This window comes from Podarcis erhardii (assembly GCF_964252035.2).
Source record: "Podarcis erhardii genome assembly, chromosome: 6".
NCBI classification, from domain to species: domain Eukaryota; kingdom Metazoa; phylum Chordata; class Lepidosauria; order Squamata; family Lacertidae; genus Podarcis; species Podarcis erhardii.
This window is the reverse complement of record NC_138510.1, coordinates 37499388-37516716: the sequence shown is the minus strand read 5'-3', so window position 1 is coordinate 37516716 and position 17329 is coordinate 37499388. Positions and strand designations below refer to the sequence as shown.

At 40.8% G+C, this 17329-nt stretch overlaps 1 long non-coding RNA gene across 1 annotated transcript; it reads right to left on the bottom strand.

Moving 5' to 3' along the window:
* Positions 1-11293: 11293 nt before the first annotated feature.
* On the bottom strand, positions 11294-14976 carry LOC309343503. Its single transcript, XR_014157319.1, has 2 exons — positions 14852-14976; positions 11294-11423 (listed from the first exon to the last, which is right to left on the bottom strand). It is a non-coding gene; the product is annotated as an uncharacterized lncRNA (long non-coding RNA).
* Positions 14977-17329: the final 2353 nt, after the last annotated feature.

Below are 17329 nucleotides of genomic sequence, written 5' to 3'. Positions count from 1 at the left end.
GCTCTGGTTATCTCCCGCGTGGACTACTGCAATGCACTCTACGTGGGGCTACCTTTGAAGGTGACCCGGAAACTACAACTAATCCAGAACGCAGCAGCCAGACTGGTGACTGGGAGCGGCCGCCGAGACCATATAACACCGGTCTTGAAAGACCTACATTGGCTCCCAGTACGTTTCCGAGCACAATTCAAAGTGTTGGTGCTGACCTTTAAAGCCCTAAACGGCCTCGGTCCAGTATACCTGAAGGAGCGTCTCCACCCCCATCATTCTACCCGGACACTGAGGTCCAGCACCGAGGGCCTTCTGGCGGTTCCCTCACTGCGAGAAGTCAAGTTACAGGGAACCAGGCAGAGGGCCTTCTCGGTAGTGGCGCCCTCCCTGTGGAATGCCCTCCCATCAGATGTCAAAGAGAACAACAACTACCAGACTTTTAGAAGACATCTGAAGGCAGCCCTGTTTAGGGATGCTTTTAATGTTTGATGTATCATAGTATTTTAATATTCTTTTGGAAGCCGCCCAGAGTGGCTGGGGAGGCCCAGCCAGATGGGCGGGGTATAAATAATAAATTATTATTATTATTATTATTATATGAGTGACTTCTTCGCTTTCATTGGTCTATGAAATGCATCTCCTCCACCTTGTGTACAGTTTCTTGTTTTTATTCATGTTATGATATACAGCAGAGGCACCAAATAATGGTTATAAGTAGAGGAACAAAAAATCTGCAACAACTTGCTCAGTGATGAACACAATTGCAAGCTGGAAGTTAAAAAAACATTGTTTTCACACCATTTGGCCTGAATTGCTTTCGGAAAGGGAAATCTCTTCCCCAATGAACACTTAAAATGCAGATATAGGGCTTTCATGATACAACCAAGGGCATTTTGTTTTAGAAGTGGCCAAAGAAGATATGTGGATTTTTAATGCATTTTTTTTTAAAAGTTCTATAATGAAGCATGCAAATATGCAGATAGTTCTTCCATTTAGCAAAGCATATCCTCATCCCCACCTGCCAGTCCAAGCAATCTTGCTGATTTCCACTTTCAAGTTCGTAAAGTTGAGGTTGAGGTTGAGGTTAAGAGAGCTACAGAGAACAAACAGACAAATATTATTCTACTATCTGCAGTCTCTTCTCAATATGATTTGTGTTTCTTAGGCTTATTAGGAATGTACCGTCACTATTTCCCTCTCAAATCTGACCTTTATTCCATTGGTACTTTTCTCATACACTTTAATCCAAATACTTTCAGTGGCAAATCTAGGAAGCAGCTGGTGTCAATCCCTAGTGATCTGGTTAAAAAATAATCACCTTTCGTTTATTTTTTATTTTTTGTATATTAAAAAACAAGGCGAGAACAAGCTGTGTTATATTTAGCCTGCTGTAGTCTTAACCTTTCTTTGAAATGCGAATATCAGCTCTGCCCACAAAGGAGTACAGCTGTGATAAGTGGCAGGAAAAAAAAGTTTACTGATGTGTAATCAGCAACCCAAGTAGGCAGGCAGAAGTGATTTGATAGCACCCTTTCCATGCCAAGGTTCCTAGGTCTAGCAGCCAAGTCTTACAACATAGTAGCAGATGAAAGTCATGCAAAAAGCAGCCTATGAGCAATCACGTACCAAGTGTACAGTAGACTGTGCCATAGTATGTGTCTATACTTGGGATTCCAATGTTGCCATCTTGATGCTTTGCCAGAGTTTCTGAAAAAGGAGGCACACACTGGAGAGAGAAAACACCACCATACAGATGCTGTCATCTTACAGTCACAGGAGGGTAAACGTCTCAGTCTCTTGGGGGCACTAAAGTAAAATATATTTAGGAAGCAGATCCAGGAAAACAATTTTGAAGCACACGTGGAATCCATATATTTACCCAATAGCTTCAATGGCCAGCTCATGCATCTGATGCAATAGGCTGCCTTGTTTATGAAACCTCATGTCATAGACAATAATAAATAGACAATAAGGGTTGAGTGGAGCATTGGAATTTAACACAGTACCCCACATTATCCCTAGTGTGTGAAAAGGCCATTATGTTTGGTTGCTTTATGAAGTAGGGAAATTACACGACAGGAGGTAAAGCTGATAATACGGCTCAAAACACGTTGCTGTATCTTAATGAAACTTGTTTATTGTAGGTGGCTGCAGTAATCAGTGCAGTATTGATTAGGTGAAATATGGGCACTGTAAACCGTCACAGTAAAACTAGTTGCAAGGGGGAACTTTGATTGATTCTTTCTGCTACTTCCCCTTCCCCTGGAACACACACAGACACACACAAGTAAGGATAGCACCAGCAATGAATGCTTGTCATGGACAAAACCTCAACACCAATGACTGTCAAGACCTCTCAAACAATGGTGTACTAAACTTTGTAGAATGATGCTTTGCGGACAGAACATGGAAGATCAATTGTACAGAGCCCTGCAGTTGGTATTTATTATGTTTTACATAATGATTTTTTCAGATCTCATAATTTATCCAGTGTTTCCTGAACAATCCTCATGACAGCTTCTTTTTGCTGCTCTCCTTCCTGTTATGACTATTATATATCGTAAAATGCTGCTTAAGCAGTTCACGCATAAAAAGACAGTGGCCATGCATCCCACCTCATAATACTTTGGTCAAAAAGCTATTATAAGGGCTATCTTGTCCAAGAACATAGAACAGGGGCCCTAAAATTGCCTGTCAAGAGTTAGGGTCTAGACAGCAAACAGGGCAAGCAAAAAGGATCCCTGAATTACAGCCTTCCCACTGTGTAAGATGTATTGTGTTTCTTCTTGAATTATAGTAGTTATTTCCAGATTTGCATCTACGTATATAAAATCTGTGTATGTAAATTTTATGTAAAACTGTATATTTTTGGGGTCTTTTTTTAGTGAAGCAATTCTTCCTTTTTAGTGATGCACTGGTGATAATCCCATAGATCAGAGGTGGGGAACCTTTTTTTTCTCACAAGATGACAAAATTTCTTGGTCTGACACTCCTCATTACTGGGACTCAGATCACCCTTCCGCCTGTCTTTGTCTTCAATTACGCATGCTTTCCACATTTTTAATAATAAATAATAATATAATAAACCTTTATTGTCACTACACCACCTGTGTGCAGTGAAATTGAACGAGCCCTCCCATTCATTGTTTAATGCTACAGCTGATCTGAGAATGAGCATCTTCTCATCTTCTCTCCATCAGACCTTTCATCCTCTTCCCAAAGAATTGAAATGACCTATCATTTTATGAAACAAGCATAAAAGATGCTTTAATTTTCTCTAAAAGCAAAAGGATAATAACAGCTCTCTTTCTCTCTCACTCTTGGCAAACATATGACTATATGAAAGAGACTCGGGCTCCATCCCTTTGAAGATGCTAGCAAGTTTGTGTTCAGTGTGAAAACATACATGCATTCAGAGTTATCCTTCTCTGACCTCCTGCACTATGTATTCCAGTCTGCGTCAACAGGAGCAACTAGAAGAGTTGCATCAAGAAACCACAGCAACTGACCCCTCTCCCCCACCCCCCCACCATTAGCCAACTTTGTTGTTTCAGCACAGGAGATAAAAATAAATTACATGAATTCCGTTTCAGAAAGACAAAGGTACTTAATTGGCTTGCAGTTTGCTGCACTGTAAATAATAAATCACAGTGTTATGAACGTGACCTTCCTTTCTGCTATCAGCCTGATCTTCTCTGAGCAGGGGTACAGAAACCAGCAGTCTCCATGGTAGCACTGTCAGCATCTCAGAAATTGCAGGCAATAAGTGGAGGCTTCTGGATCAACAGATATCACCCTGGCACAGCCTTGCACATCTGGCTTTGCTTTTTGGAAGCAGGTGGCCTCCACAGTACATCCAGCTGCAACATTGTTTTCACTGAAAGACAAGGAGAAAGACAAACAATGGTTGTGATGAAGCTGAAGCCATGAATTATCCTGACAAGATGACAAACATCTTCTGCAATGAAAGATGGAATGGTTTGTGTAGGTAAAACAGGCACACACATCATCACAGGGACTAGGGTAGTGAGGATAATCATAGCCAGCAAATAGTGCCAATTTAATTGGCAAGGCATTTACTTAAAATTTGTTAATATTTGGTGAGTTACAGTATTTACTCCGGAGGTGGTTTTAATGTTGTGCCTTGTTCAATAATCTCAGGGTTGGTTTAAAATAATAATTAGGGCTAGATCCAGCTTTACACAAGTTTTGAGCACATCCATTGAAATAATGGTTTACGACGCGGGTGGCGCTGTAAAGAGCCTAGGACTTGCCAATCAGAAGGTCGGCGGTTCGAATCCTGCAACGGGGTGAGCTCCCACTGCTCAGTCCCTGCTCCTGCCAACCTAGCAGTTCAAAAGCACGTCAAAGTGCAAGTAGATAAATAGGTACCACTCTGGCGGGAAGGTAAATGGCGTTTCCGTGCGCTGCTCTGGTTTGCCAAAAGCAGCTTGGTCATGCTGGCCACATGACCCGGAAGCTGTACACTGGCTCCCTTGGCCAATAAAGCGAGATGAGCGCCGCAATCCCAGAGTCGGCCATGACTGGACCTAATGGTCAGGGGTCCCTTTACCTTTACCTACAAACAACTCCCTTTGATTTCAGTGGCTCTACTCTAAGCACACCTGCAAATGGCTCCAACCCTCAGTCAATAAAATAGATATGTATCCAGTTAAGTTCTTCAGAAACTTAGCTGAAGCTAATGTGCCCAGGTAGGTTAGACTGGGAGAGAGTGACTGGCCCAAAGTGGACTTCATGGCTGAGGGGAGATTTGAACCCTGGTCTCCCAGGTCCCATTTCAGCACTCTAACTGTACACTGCCTCCCACGTGTGCTTGCACATTTTCCATAGCATAAAAATACAGATATAAACACATATAGTAGATTTAGAGATAGTGATTACACTCCACTGTTACATCTCTCTCTCTCTCTCTCTCTCTCTCTCTCTCTCTCTCTCTCTCTCACACACACACACACACACACACACACACACACTTGTCCTGGTCCTTTTTTTCCTGTGCTTCTCCGTTCAGGTACAATCATTATCCTACCAAAAATACACCAACAAAAAACAGTTGAACTTCAGCTCCTCCTTTCTTTGAATTGGATCCAATGAGCCTTGCACACCACACAAGACCATCCAAATCTACCATACAGGACCTCTGGATTTGCCATTACAACTGTAGCACCTTATGCTGATTCATTGAGTGTCCTTGATCTTTCTGCAGTATCAGAAGAGAGTGGACCCTTGAGGGTAAGGACCCTTGAGCTGTTTGACCTTTGTGAACTGCTATTTGAAATGGCCTTAGTTGCACCTCTTGGGCAAATAATGTGAAGAAGAAGCAGGGCTGCATTAATGGACCTGCCCCTGGCACAGCATACCCCCATTAGCCTTGCTCCCACATCTCCACATTGGGCACAGACACAGGCAAAGATACCCACACAGAGAGGCTTCACGCAATCTGGACACCCAGTTGTTCAGAAATCTGGATGCCATAGAGGCTGTGCATGCAACCAACTTATCACACATAGAAGATGCTTTGTGGGTGTCTACACTCCATGCAAGGACTCTAAGGAAGGTGTGGATGGCTCAGGGATTTGCCAGTGGAAGTAGAGCCAGTAGCATAGCCTCACTTCTGCTTCATCACATGAGTGATTACTCATTCTGGTACAGACCTATCAGTGGCAGAACCAGTGGAGCTCGTGCTCATTCTAAAAGTTCTGGATTATGCTTTTGGTGTCTTCATTTAACACGATAGATTTCTAACAGCCTTGCCACCTTCCACTTGCATATGATAAGAGGCTCATACACATGAGAATGAAAGGAGTGTTGCATTGCCATTGGTGCTAGTAGGAAGATGGCATTTTAGCTTTTTATAATAATCTTCAGGAAGTCAAAGGCAAATGTCACAACTGCAAATGTTAACACCGATAAGTAATTATTTAGTTTCCGGATCTTGAAATACACAAGAAAAAATATTCACTCCTGCTCACTGTTAGAGCCCTTTCCATATTTGACAGCTCCACACGTACACATGAAGGTCACCCGCACATCCTGATTTCACTTCTATTCGGTGGAAGTTTCAAGATTTTCTTGAAGCCTATCTCAGGTCTCTGGATATACTGTGTTGATTTTCTGGGCAGACAAACAACAGACTGAAGCTCTGCTATTTTGGAGCTGGTTCCATTCTAATCAGGGAAAAGAGAACCACTGGAGTCAATTCTGCACAGTAAATTGGATTCAGGCTTTGTTCCATAGCCGTTGGCATTCAAAATTGCATGCACTAAAGGCAATATCCTCAAGCAACTTATCTACAAGTAGTGCTGAAACGGACAGAAAACAGCATAATGCTGGGAATTCCAGAGAAGCCTACAGCACTGATAATGTCACTCTGTGAATTAATTTACCAATGGAATGGCTATACAGGTGTATGAAAATTTTTAACACTCTGCAAGTTGTTAAGATTAGGGCTTGTTTTTGTATAGGTACTGAGCTGGATACAGACTTTGGCTGCCATCTTATGCACACTTACTGGGAAGTTTATTCTCACTGAAGTCTATGGAAATTATGTCTGCGTAAAACTTAATTTCCATTGAAATGAATGGGTCACCATTTAGCCATGAGGTAACTTTTCACATTGTTTTCAGTGTGACCTAAGTGCAACTAACATACTCTGGATCAAACATACGCTGTTCTGGATGTTTATGACAGGGCATATGCACCTACTTTCCTTGGAATGAGAATCAGAAAGGAGGAACAGGTTTCTGAACAGAAACTTGGGACATTATTTCAAATCCAAAAGCAGAGGTTATATACACAGTTCTCTGTGTGGTGTTGGACCTGTGATGGTTGTTTTACCTATTCAGGTCAATACAGCCATCGTGAAATGAATATGCATGCATGTTGTTGTTTTTCCTAATGAGCCTCTGGTTTTGTGTGTTCACTTCAAGAAATATCTTCCTGGTTGGCATGCAGAATTTGATTCTGTAGCTTTGTAGGGGTCACTGCTTCTGTGTGATACTGAGTCTGTTGCATCTGCTTGGTTTCATGCTAATATATGAACTACCAGACCAATGATTCATTTGAGCTTGCTAATGAGTCTTTGACTGTCAGTGGCTCTCCACATCATGCAGAGGTCTCACTAACTCTGCTACAAGAACTTTTAGCTGCAAATGCCAGCCATTGAGCATAGCAAAAATAGCTCTGAACTATGGCCCCTCCCCTAAGAGTGCAATCTTATACACACTTACCTGGGAGTCCTACTGAACCCAAAGGACTTAATTCTGAGGGGGCAGGCATAGGATTGTACTGATAAACAATTAACTCCCTTAACGCATGTCAAAAAAGGCATGCTGCTCCACATTCTGTTCTGGGGTCAAAGGAATATCAGTGGAGGGGAAAACATTGGGAAGGAGCTACGTGTATCATTCATAGGCTGAAAAAAGTCCTTTCTTCTTGTTGCCTCTCTGCTACTGTTGGACTTGATGTGGTTGGCTGGTGCTCCAGAAACATCTGATCACCACAAGGGCTTTGGTGATACCCCAGTCCAGGCTCCAGAGTTGGTGACATTCCCATGTTCAAGCTTCCATGTTCAGTGTTATTCTGCAAAATCTATCAAATTTGTCCAAGGTGTGCTGAACAGCAGCATAATCTGCTGTTCAGTTTTGCTTTTACAGTACCTACTCAACCATCTACTTTGTTCATCTCTCCATCAGCTAAATATGGCTTCCTTGTCAAAACATCATTTTACCATTATTGCTTATTTCCAGAACATTTTTTAATTATCCAGCTCACAAACCAGCATGCAACCAAAGCTGGTGAAGCAGCTTCTGATTTACATGGGCATCACTGTATGGAGGATTCGGTCTTCTGAAAATAATGCTTGCTGTTTGTTTGTTTGTGTGTGTGCGTATAGAGGGGGGGGGGGAGAGAGAGAGAGAGAGAGAGAGAGAGAGAGAGAGAGAGATGGTATTACACAGACATCTACTGCAAAGTAATGGAAGAAATTGAAAAATGCAATTACTGCCTGGCTGATAACAAAATCACCAATAGCAAGAGTCAAACTTGTGTAGAGGCCTACTTTAAGAGTTTTTAAAGTCTCACCCACCTGTATCCAAGGACTCTTTCACAGATTGTGTAGTAAGGATTCCTTCAACACACCCACTGTCTCTCAAATATTGCACAAAGCATACAACTCTTTGGCCCTTTTATCTGCTCATGTGGGACTAATATAGATAGCTGGCCCTGATGAATACTTGAGGTTCCCGACCCCTACATTTGAAATTTGTGGGCAGTCATTTAATTTTATCCTGATTCTAATTCTTAAGCTGTATTTTAATCAATTGTTTGGTTGTGTTTTAATGAATTTGATATTTCATGTTAGCCTCCCTGAGCCCGGTCTTGGTCGGAAAGGGTGGGGTATAAATAAAAATTTACTTGTTGTTGTTGTTTAGTTGTTTAGTCGTGTCCGGCTCTTAGTGACCCCATGGACCAGAGTACGCCAGGCACTCCTGTCTTCCACTGCCTCCCGCAGTTTGGTCAGACTCATGCTGGTAGCTTCGAGAACACTATCCAACCATCTCGTCCTCTGTCGTCCCCTTTTCCTTTCAATACCCTTTCTGGTTTATATACTTTTAGCAGTAGTTGCTAACAATATTCCAAAATAAATTTAGCAGCGAAAACTAAGGACTCCCCCTCCCCCCCAATTCTGCAGAAGATACTGGATTTTGCACTAAAATCTAATGCTCTAGGTTACAGTCCATCACCAGTTGAGCATCTTTCTACATTCCTGGAAGAGAACAAATATGAAGCATATTTCTACACTCCTGGCAGAGAATATATTGTGAAGGAAATGCCTAAAGTCTTTGCACCCCAAAACTTTGTAACCCTAGGCTTAAAATAGAGAAATAACTCACACAGGGTCTTAATTAGAAGCTACAAAGAGCTGTTACTTAAATTCAGAGAGAAAATGATGGAAAGTTTCACTATTTATATGTTTAAGCATTAGTTGTCTGTTTAATATACCAGATGTCTCTGTTTTTTCTACTGGCTGAGGCTTATGGACTTGTCCTCTCAACTTTACCTGTATGCAAATATATACCTTGTGCTATGAGTGTGATTAAAATTGGCAGAAACTGAAATATCTGAAATATCTCAAAGATTAAAGAGTTATGTAACAAATACTACAGTGGTGCCTTGCAAGACGAAAAGAATCCGTTCCGCGAGTCTCTTCGTCTAGCGGTTTTTTCGTCTTGTGAAGCAAGCCCATTGACGGCTTAGCGGCTTAGCGCTATTAGCGGTTTAGCGGCTTTTAGCGGCTTAGCGGCTTAGCGGATAAGCGGCTTAGCGGCTTAGAAAAAGGGGGGGAAAGGGGGGGAAAACCTGCAGGAACTCGCAAGACATTTTTGTCTTGCGAAGCAAGCCCATAGGAAATTCGTTTTGCGAAGCACCTCCAAAACGGAAAACTCTTTCGTCTAGCGAGTTTTCCGTCTTGCGAGGCATTCGTCTTGCAGGGCACCACTGTATGTGCACATGTATTGGGGTATGCCAAGTAAAGTATAATAGTCTCAATGATTTCCTTCTTTGGGGAAGCACCTTTGGGGTTCCACCAAAGGTGGAGGTGTTGCCCTGAGGTTCTGTACTGGTGCAGCAGAAATTTAAAAAAGGTGCTTAAATCTGGCCTGCTTTGCTTTGAATATGCCTTGCATGAGTTTTTATTCCAGAAACCTCCTACTTAGGAATGAACCTGGGGTTTCTGGCCATGCCCACGATCAATGGTGGTTGTTCTTCATAGCCCTCTGGGGGCTGCAAGGAAGTTCAGGCAGGGGGAAGAGGTAGTAGGGTCTGGGGAGTTCACTGCATCCCACAGTGGTACACAATCCTGTGTCTGCCAACTTGAAATGCAAAGTGGGCGCGACCTGGGTGTATGTTCCTGCCATGGACAAGCCTCTGTTACTGGCACGATTTGTAGATGGTTCCTCCTTAATCTGGACAAATGGCATTCATCAAGAGGTGCTCCTGGACTGACACATGCTAATGGGCTGTGATCAGTCAGCTGACAAAAGGACTAGGCTTGGCTCTCTGAAGGTATTTGAATGTTTTTCTGAAGCTTGAGAATCCCTACAACAGCCGGGAAAAGAAGGACAAGGACAAGGTGCTTTGTGCTTTCTTACGGTTTTCAAATGGTCTTTCCTTTTCTTGTCTTCCCCTGCACAATGAAAGAAACGTGTGTAGCCATTGCTTTGTTACTCTGTCTGAAACTTCAAAAAGTGGAGGGAGGCTTTTTATTTATGCTCAATAAGGAATTTAATATGGTTTTGCTATGCCTTCCCCCCAGATCTAGACTGAATGGATTTTATCTATGAGTATCTGGACTGGGGTGTTGTAGGAGGAATGGGAGGAGGGAGAGAATGAGCTGCAGCTGAACAGATGTGGAAAAGAGGCTGAATTTGAGAAAATATCTTGCTCTTAACTGTGTGCCGAGAAAGAACTCCAGAGGGGAATTTTAATGGTGGAAGTTTGGAGGTGCACCCTGTGTATTATTTATTGCTGCAACTCATATGCTAGTTTGCAAACAGCAGAAGGAATGGAATGTGATCTTGTACAATTCAGATAAACACTGCAAAGAACTGGACAATGGAAGATAGTAATGAACTTTCTTGGCACATCAGGTCTGGAGCAAAAATGTATATGAAGGACTACCCACATGAACTGGATTTTATTTTATAAGATGTAACAGAGGTGCTATTTGTAAGGAGGAAAAAGCGGTCAGCTAGAAGAATGGTTTAATGGCAAGTGACCACTGGACACTAAATAAGAAATGATGCGGCTACGGGAGGAAATGATTGACATATATTTGCAACACGAGCGGGAAACCTGATTTTAAGAAATTGTATTAAATTAAAGTAGTTCAATTTGTTTTGTAGTAATTTGGAAAAACCATAAAAATAAATAAATAAATAAATAAATAAAATGAATGAACTTGGGAGTGGAACTGGCCACCCCCTTGACAAAATGAACATTTCATGAGACTACTGACTCTTTGAAATCAATAGACAATGATTACTCCTGACTGATATCATAGCGAGAGTTAGTGTAGCATAGTGGCTAAGGGACTGAACTACGGTATCTTACCTCTGCTATGAAATCACTAGGCAGCCTTATACTCTCATCTTCCACTCTGAAATGACAGTACAGAAATAATAAAACTGATCTATCTTACAGTGCTGCTGAATGAATTAATGAGCTAATGCATTTGAAATGCTTTCAGCTCTCTCAAGCACAACACAGAAATGCAAATAGCCATTGTGGAATATGCAGGTCTTTACTATTAAGAACTATGTAAAATTCCTTTAGAACATTAGAAGCTAGTATGCTTGATTGCTGACATTTTCCGTTCCTGCACATATTTGCTCTGATCCAGCAAAGACAACCTGTGGTTTGGGGAAAGAATTCCATGAATGCTGAAGAAAGGAGAGAGAAATAAACCTCAAGCATGCCACTATTAAGTGATGCCCAACGTAGGCATCCAGAAACCAAAAGTACTATTCCATTATGAGGGAAATTCTAAAAATGAGTAACACTGCCACTGACCTGGCTTAGTGTGGTTCTTAATTTATAGGCATTCTTCTGATTCTTAGAAACAAATGGATTACAAAAAATATCTCAAGAGAATAAATTAATATTGAATGATAAAATTACTGAACAGGAGGTCGAAGGTGCCATTAAGAATTTGCAATTAGGCAAATCTCCAGGCCCGGGTGGGCTAACCTCCAAATATTACAAAGTCATGAAAGACTATTTAATTCAACCGCTAACGGAGGTCTGCAATGAAATTATGGAGGGGAAAAGAGCGCCGGAGTCGTGGAAAGACGCTTACATCACGCTTATACCGAAAAATGAGTCTGAAAAGACACAACTTAAGAACTACCGCCCCATATGCCTTCTTAATGTGGATTACAAAATTTTTGCTGATATATTAGCTAAAAGATTGAAAAAAGTTTTAGTAGAAAGGATACATAAAATTACAAGTTAATATTAATACAAAAGCTGTTTTGATATTTATAGATGCAGAGAAAGCCTTTGACAATATCTCTTGGACTTTTATGAGGAAAAATTTGGAAGGGATGGGGGTGGGAGTAAGGTTTGGAAATGGTTTAGGTGCGATTTATTCAGAACAAAAGGCAAAACTAATAGTGAACAATGAAGTTACAGAAGAAGTTAAGATAGAGAAAGGGACACGACAAGGCTGCCCGATTTCCCCTCTGCTTTTTATCTCAGTCCTGGAGATTTTGCTGAACATGATTAGAAGGGACCAACAGATTCAGGGTATACAGGTCGGAGCTAAACATTACAAACTTAAAGCCTATGCAGATGACCTAGTACTGACATTACAGGAGCCAATCCCTAGCACTAAAAGAGCCTTGGAAATAATACAAGAATTTGGCCAGGTGGCAGGCTTTAAATTGAATAAATCAAAAACAATGGTATTAGAGAAAAATTTAACACCGATTGAGAAGGAAAGGTTTCAGGAAGAAACAGGCTTAACATTGGTGAAAAAAGTAAAATACCTAGGAGTGAATATGACTTCTAAGAATGTTAACTTATTTAAAGATAACTATGAGAAGTGTTGGTCAGAAGTGAAAAAAGATCTTGAAATTTGGACAAATTTGAAGCTTTCCTTACTGGGTAGAATCGCGGCTATTAAAATGAATGTATTGCCAAGAATGTTGTTTTTCTTTCAGACGTTACAAATTATTGACAAGATGGACTGTTTCAAGAAGTGGCAAAAAGAAATTTCTAGATTTGTCTGGCAGGGCAAAAAGCACAGAATAAAATATAAAATTCTTACTGATGCAAAGAATAGAGGGGGGTTTGCCCTGCCGGACTTTAAGCTGTACTATGAAGCAGCAGCTTTCTGCTGGTTGAAGGATTGGCTACTTCTTGAAAACACGGACATTCTAGATTTGGAAGGATACGATAATGCGTTTGGGTGGCATGCATATCTGTGGTACGGTAAGGTTAAAGTACATAAAGCATTTAAAAATCATATTGTCAGGAAAGCACTGTTTAATGTCTGGATGAAGTATAAGGATTTTTTGGAGAACAAAACCCCAAGGTGATTTTCACCTATGGAGGCAAAGGCCTTGAAAAAACTTAATATGGAATCTAATTGGCCAAAATATTGGGAAATTTTGGAGCAGGAGGAGGACAATTTGAAATTGCAGAGTTATGAGAAACTTAAAGATAAGGTGCGAGACTGGTTACACTATTTTCAAGTAAGAGAGGCCTATAACTTGGATAGGAAAAATGGTTTCCAGGTGGAAAAATCAAAGTTGGAAACAGAACTGTTAGAACCCAATGCTAAGATATTGTCGAGAATGTATAATCTGCTGTTGAAATGGAACACTGAAGATGAAACGGTAAAATCTGCTATGATAAAATGGGCACAAGATGTTGCCATAACATTATGTTTGCTGACTAGGAACAGTTGTGGACCACCGGTATGAAATTTACGGCATGTAATGCCTTAAGAGAGAATATTATGAAAATGATATATAGGTGGTACATGACCCCAGTCAAGCTTGCAAAAATCTACCATTTGCCCGATAATAAATGTTGGAAATGTAAAGAAACTGAAGGAACTTTCTTTCACCTTTGGTGGACGTGCCCAAGGATCAAGGCGTACTGGGAAATGATTTATAACGAACTGAAAAAGGTATTTAAGTATACCTTCTTGCAGAAACCAGAGGCCTTTCTCCTGGGTATGGTCGGCCAATTGGTGCCAAAGAAGGACAGAACATTTTTTATGTATGCGACAGCAGCAGCAAGAATACTTATTGCAAAGCACTGGAAGACGCAAGATCTACCCACCTTGGAAGAATGGCAGATGCAACTAATAGACTATATGGAACTGGCAGAAATGACCGGCAGAATCCGAGATCAAGGAGAAGAGCAGGTGGAAGAGGACTGGAAGAAGTTTAAAGCGTATTTACAAAAGCATTGTAAAATTTATGAATGTTGAAGGCATTGAAAATGAAAGGAAGGGGTTCTAGTGACTAAGATAAATAAGGGTACAAAGGGAGGGATAAAGGATGGAAATGAATAATGCATGAGCTTGCTGAAATAATTTTTAAAGTGGAATACAAGAAAGGAAGGCAGGTGGAAGTAAAGAAAATAAGGTTTTGAAGGTTATTAAATTGAAAAAGAGTTTCTTTTTATTTTTTCCATTTTTATGTTAAATCTTTTTTATGTTTTCTTTTTTATTCCCTGTCTTGTTTGCATTTTTGATGTTTGTTGTTTTTGTGATTTTTGTTGATTGTTAATTTTCTGTAAAATTTAATAAAATATCATTTAAAAAAAATAAATTTATAGGCATTCTTGAATCAAACTTATAGTGGGGCTCAAAAACCTGGAATTTACTTGGTTCCATACAGAACTTAGCAGAGCTCAGAGCAATCAGCCCAGGTCTGTGTCTATGGCTCTGCTTTCAAATCCTTTTATTTATTTGTCATGCTAGAACGTTAGAAGGGGATGTGTGGTATGGGATGGAACCCAGGAACTGGCTGCATCATTTATTCTGGATTAACAGTGCATTTTAAAACTCTGGCAAACTAATTCTCTCTACAGTCACATTTCCACATCACAATGAAAACATTTGCCTTGACAAGGAATGAATTTAGCTCCTTTCGTTATAATTAAGGCCAATGCATGTCAAAGGCAGCATGTACGCCATATATCACTGGATTACCTGTCTGTTGGGCAATACTTTTTAAGCACTTTAAAGTTTTCACTACCTGCTGCTTTTCATTTAGACACAATTAATCTTGTAATGAGGTGGAACCTATTTCCCAGCCCTTACAGTTTGCTTTTTCAGCTTCCCAAACCATGCATGAAGAGGTAAATTTCCAGTGGGTCTCTCAGTTGCTGCTCTGTTTATATTCAATAGAATCGGCTTGCCCTGATTTCAATTCTCGTCTGGTCATTTTAAAATTGGAACTCCTGAAAAACAAAATGAAAAACATGCTATTTCCAAAGCAATATACAGTAAATCCAAGCATGACCACAGAGTTCCTTGACCAATCCTATATGATCAGGCCTCATCTTAACACATCCAAAATGGATCTCCTAGAAATAAAAATGTCTATGTGTCAGTAGTGATAGGACACATATCTAAAAATGCTGGCAAAGCTCATCAAAATGCTCAGAAGGTTCTACAGATGAAAGTTAGGCTTGTTGACAACTAAGCAGGATCACAGGAGGTTAATGAAGTAGACCAGGAACATGGCAATCAAATAAGGAGAATGGATCATACATAAATATCATTTGGATCAGCCCATCTAGTAGAGTACTTAACAAAGATGAGCAGGCCAGGATCTGATCAGTGCTTGGAAGAGAGACCACTTGGGAAGCCTACACATACTTCCTTCAGTTCCAGAAAGAAAGTTCGGACACAATGTAATATATCACATCAGTGAACAGAGCTGGTGTTAAGCACCCTATGGTCAGTTTAGTTGTTCTGATGCTCTTTTAATATTTGTAATGATTTGAACTCTGCTTGAAAGGTTGCATCATGTTATGTATTTTCTGCTGCTCTGAGTTCCTACAGGAGGAAAGGCAAGGTAAAAATCTTATAACTAAAATAAAGTAGTGAAACCCAATAAAATAGGATAAAAGAAGGAAAAAGTAGCAATGAAGAAGTTGCATTTTTTTCTAGAATTTTATGGTGCCCTCCATGACAAGCTCTCCCAGTAGCCATCTCTTTCTCATTTCTGCCAAACAGAAAGTTCTGTGCATGCCAATCAGTCTCTTACTGCACCCCAGCCCCAGTGTGCTTGGGGAGGGTCAGGAGAACCCCAAAAACAGGGCAGGGGGAAGAGAAGTGCTGACATGCTTGCACATATGGAATGTTTATAATAACATGGCATGACTTTACCTCTGAAGGCATACTCTTCCATTGTCTCCCAAGACAGACAGATGCCAACAATTCCACCTGATATTTATATGCCTTACTCCATGCATTCACATGAGAGAAGCATTGCCTTGACATAAATGTACTTAGTACAGAATATAGCCTTGGATGTCTGATAAACCACTAATCCATTCATTTCCAGAAACATCATAACTAGATGTATGCTCACCTAATTATATCCCTGTGTTAATAAGGTCTCATTGACCTCGGCCTTTAATATTGTCCATTATTGCTTTGCGCCATGAAACCTGTCCCCAAGTACACTGAGGTTAAGCTTTTAAAGCCATGTTGACCCCCTGCAGAAAGCAGTAAATGACTATGCCAAGACTTAATTGTACTTGAGAGGTATTTCAAGTACCTCTCAAATCTCTCCCTTGCTCTCTGTTAACCCTTGCACCCAAATAAATCTAAGTTGGAAATGAGTTGAGAGCCAGAAATATTCAGCACTGCATCTCGCTTCCATTGGCAATACAAAATACCAACTTGGCATGTGTTTGGGAAAGTTCCCCTATGTAGGCTCTATGTGAACACAAATGTAAGGAGGCAACTCAGTGCTAAAGCGTAGCTGATAGACGAAAAGACTAAGCCCCCTACTACAGTCATACCTCATGTTACATTTGCTTCACGTTACGTTCTTTCAGGTTACGTCCCACAGCGACCCGGAAGTACCAGAAAGGGTTACTTCCGGATTTCGCAGCTCACGCATTCACAGAAGTGCAAAATGATGTCATGCGCATGTGCAGAAGCGGCGAATCGCAGCCCGCACGTGTGCAGACGTGACGCTGTGGGTTGCGCTCTTTTCATGTTGCAAATGGGCCTCTGAAATGGATCCCGTTCGCAACCAGAGGTACCACTGTATTTATATTGGGCCTGACTTATCAGAAGCTATATACTTCTGGCCAATCAATAGGAATATAGTCAGGAATTTTCCTGCATAAGAAAAGGATGTATAGCTTATTAAGGATTCTTCAGCCTTGGTCAGTGAATTGAGGGCTTCTTTGTAAGACCAGCAGTCCAGTCCAGTCCAAGTTGTGTTTACCCAGAAGGCCATGGAAATCAGTGGGGCTTATCATTAGGGCAATGTGCACAAGATTGCAGTCTTAGCAGAACTGGAAGAATACAATATATTGAATATATGTCAATTTTTTTATTTAAGGATTAGAGGATTCAAATACATATTACATGCAAAAAAAACCTATTAAAAATCTAAGGAAGTGTTTGAAAGGGGTGATTTGGAATGGAAAATCAGCAGAGGGAGTTGCTATCCCAACCCATCAGGTGGGAGGGAGGTATTCATGGTGAGTTCCACCACCTCGTCTTCTAGGAAAATGGCACTGCATAGCATTGTTTTCTCTGTATTGCCACATT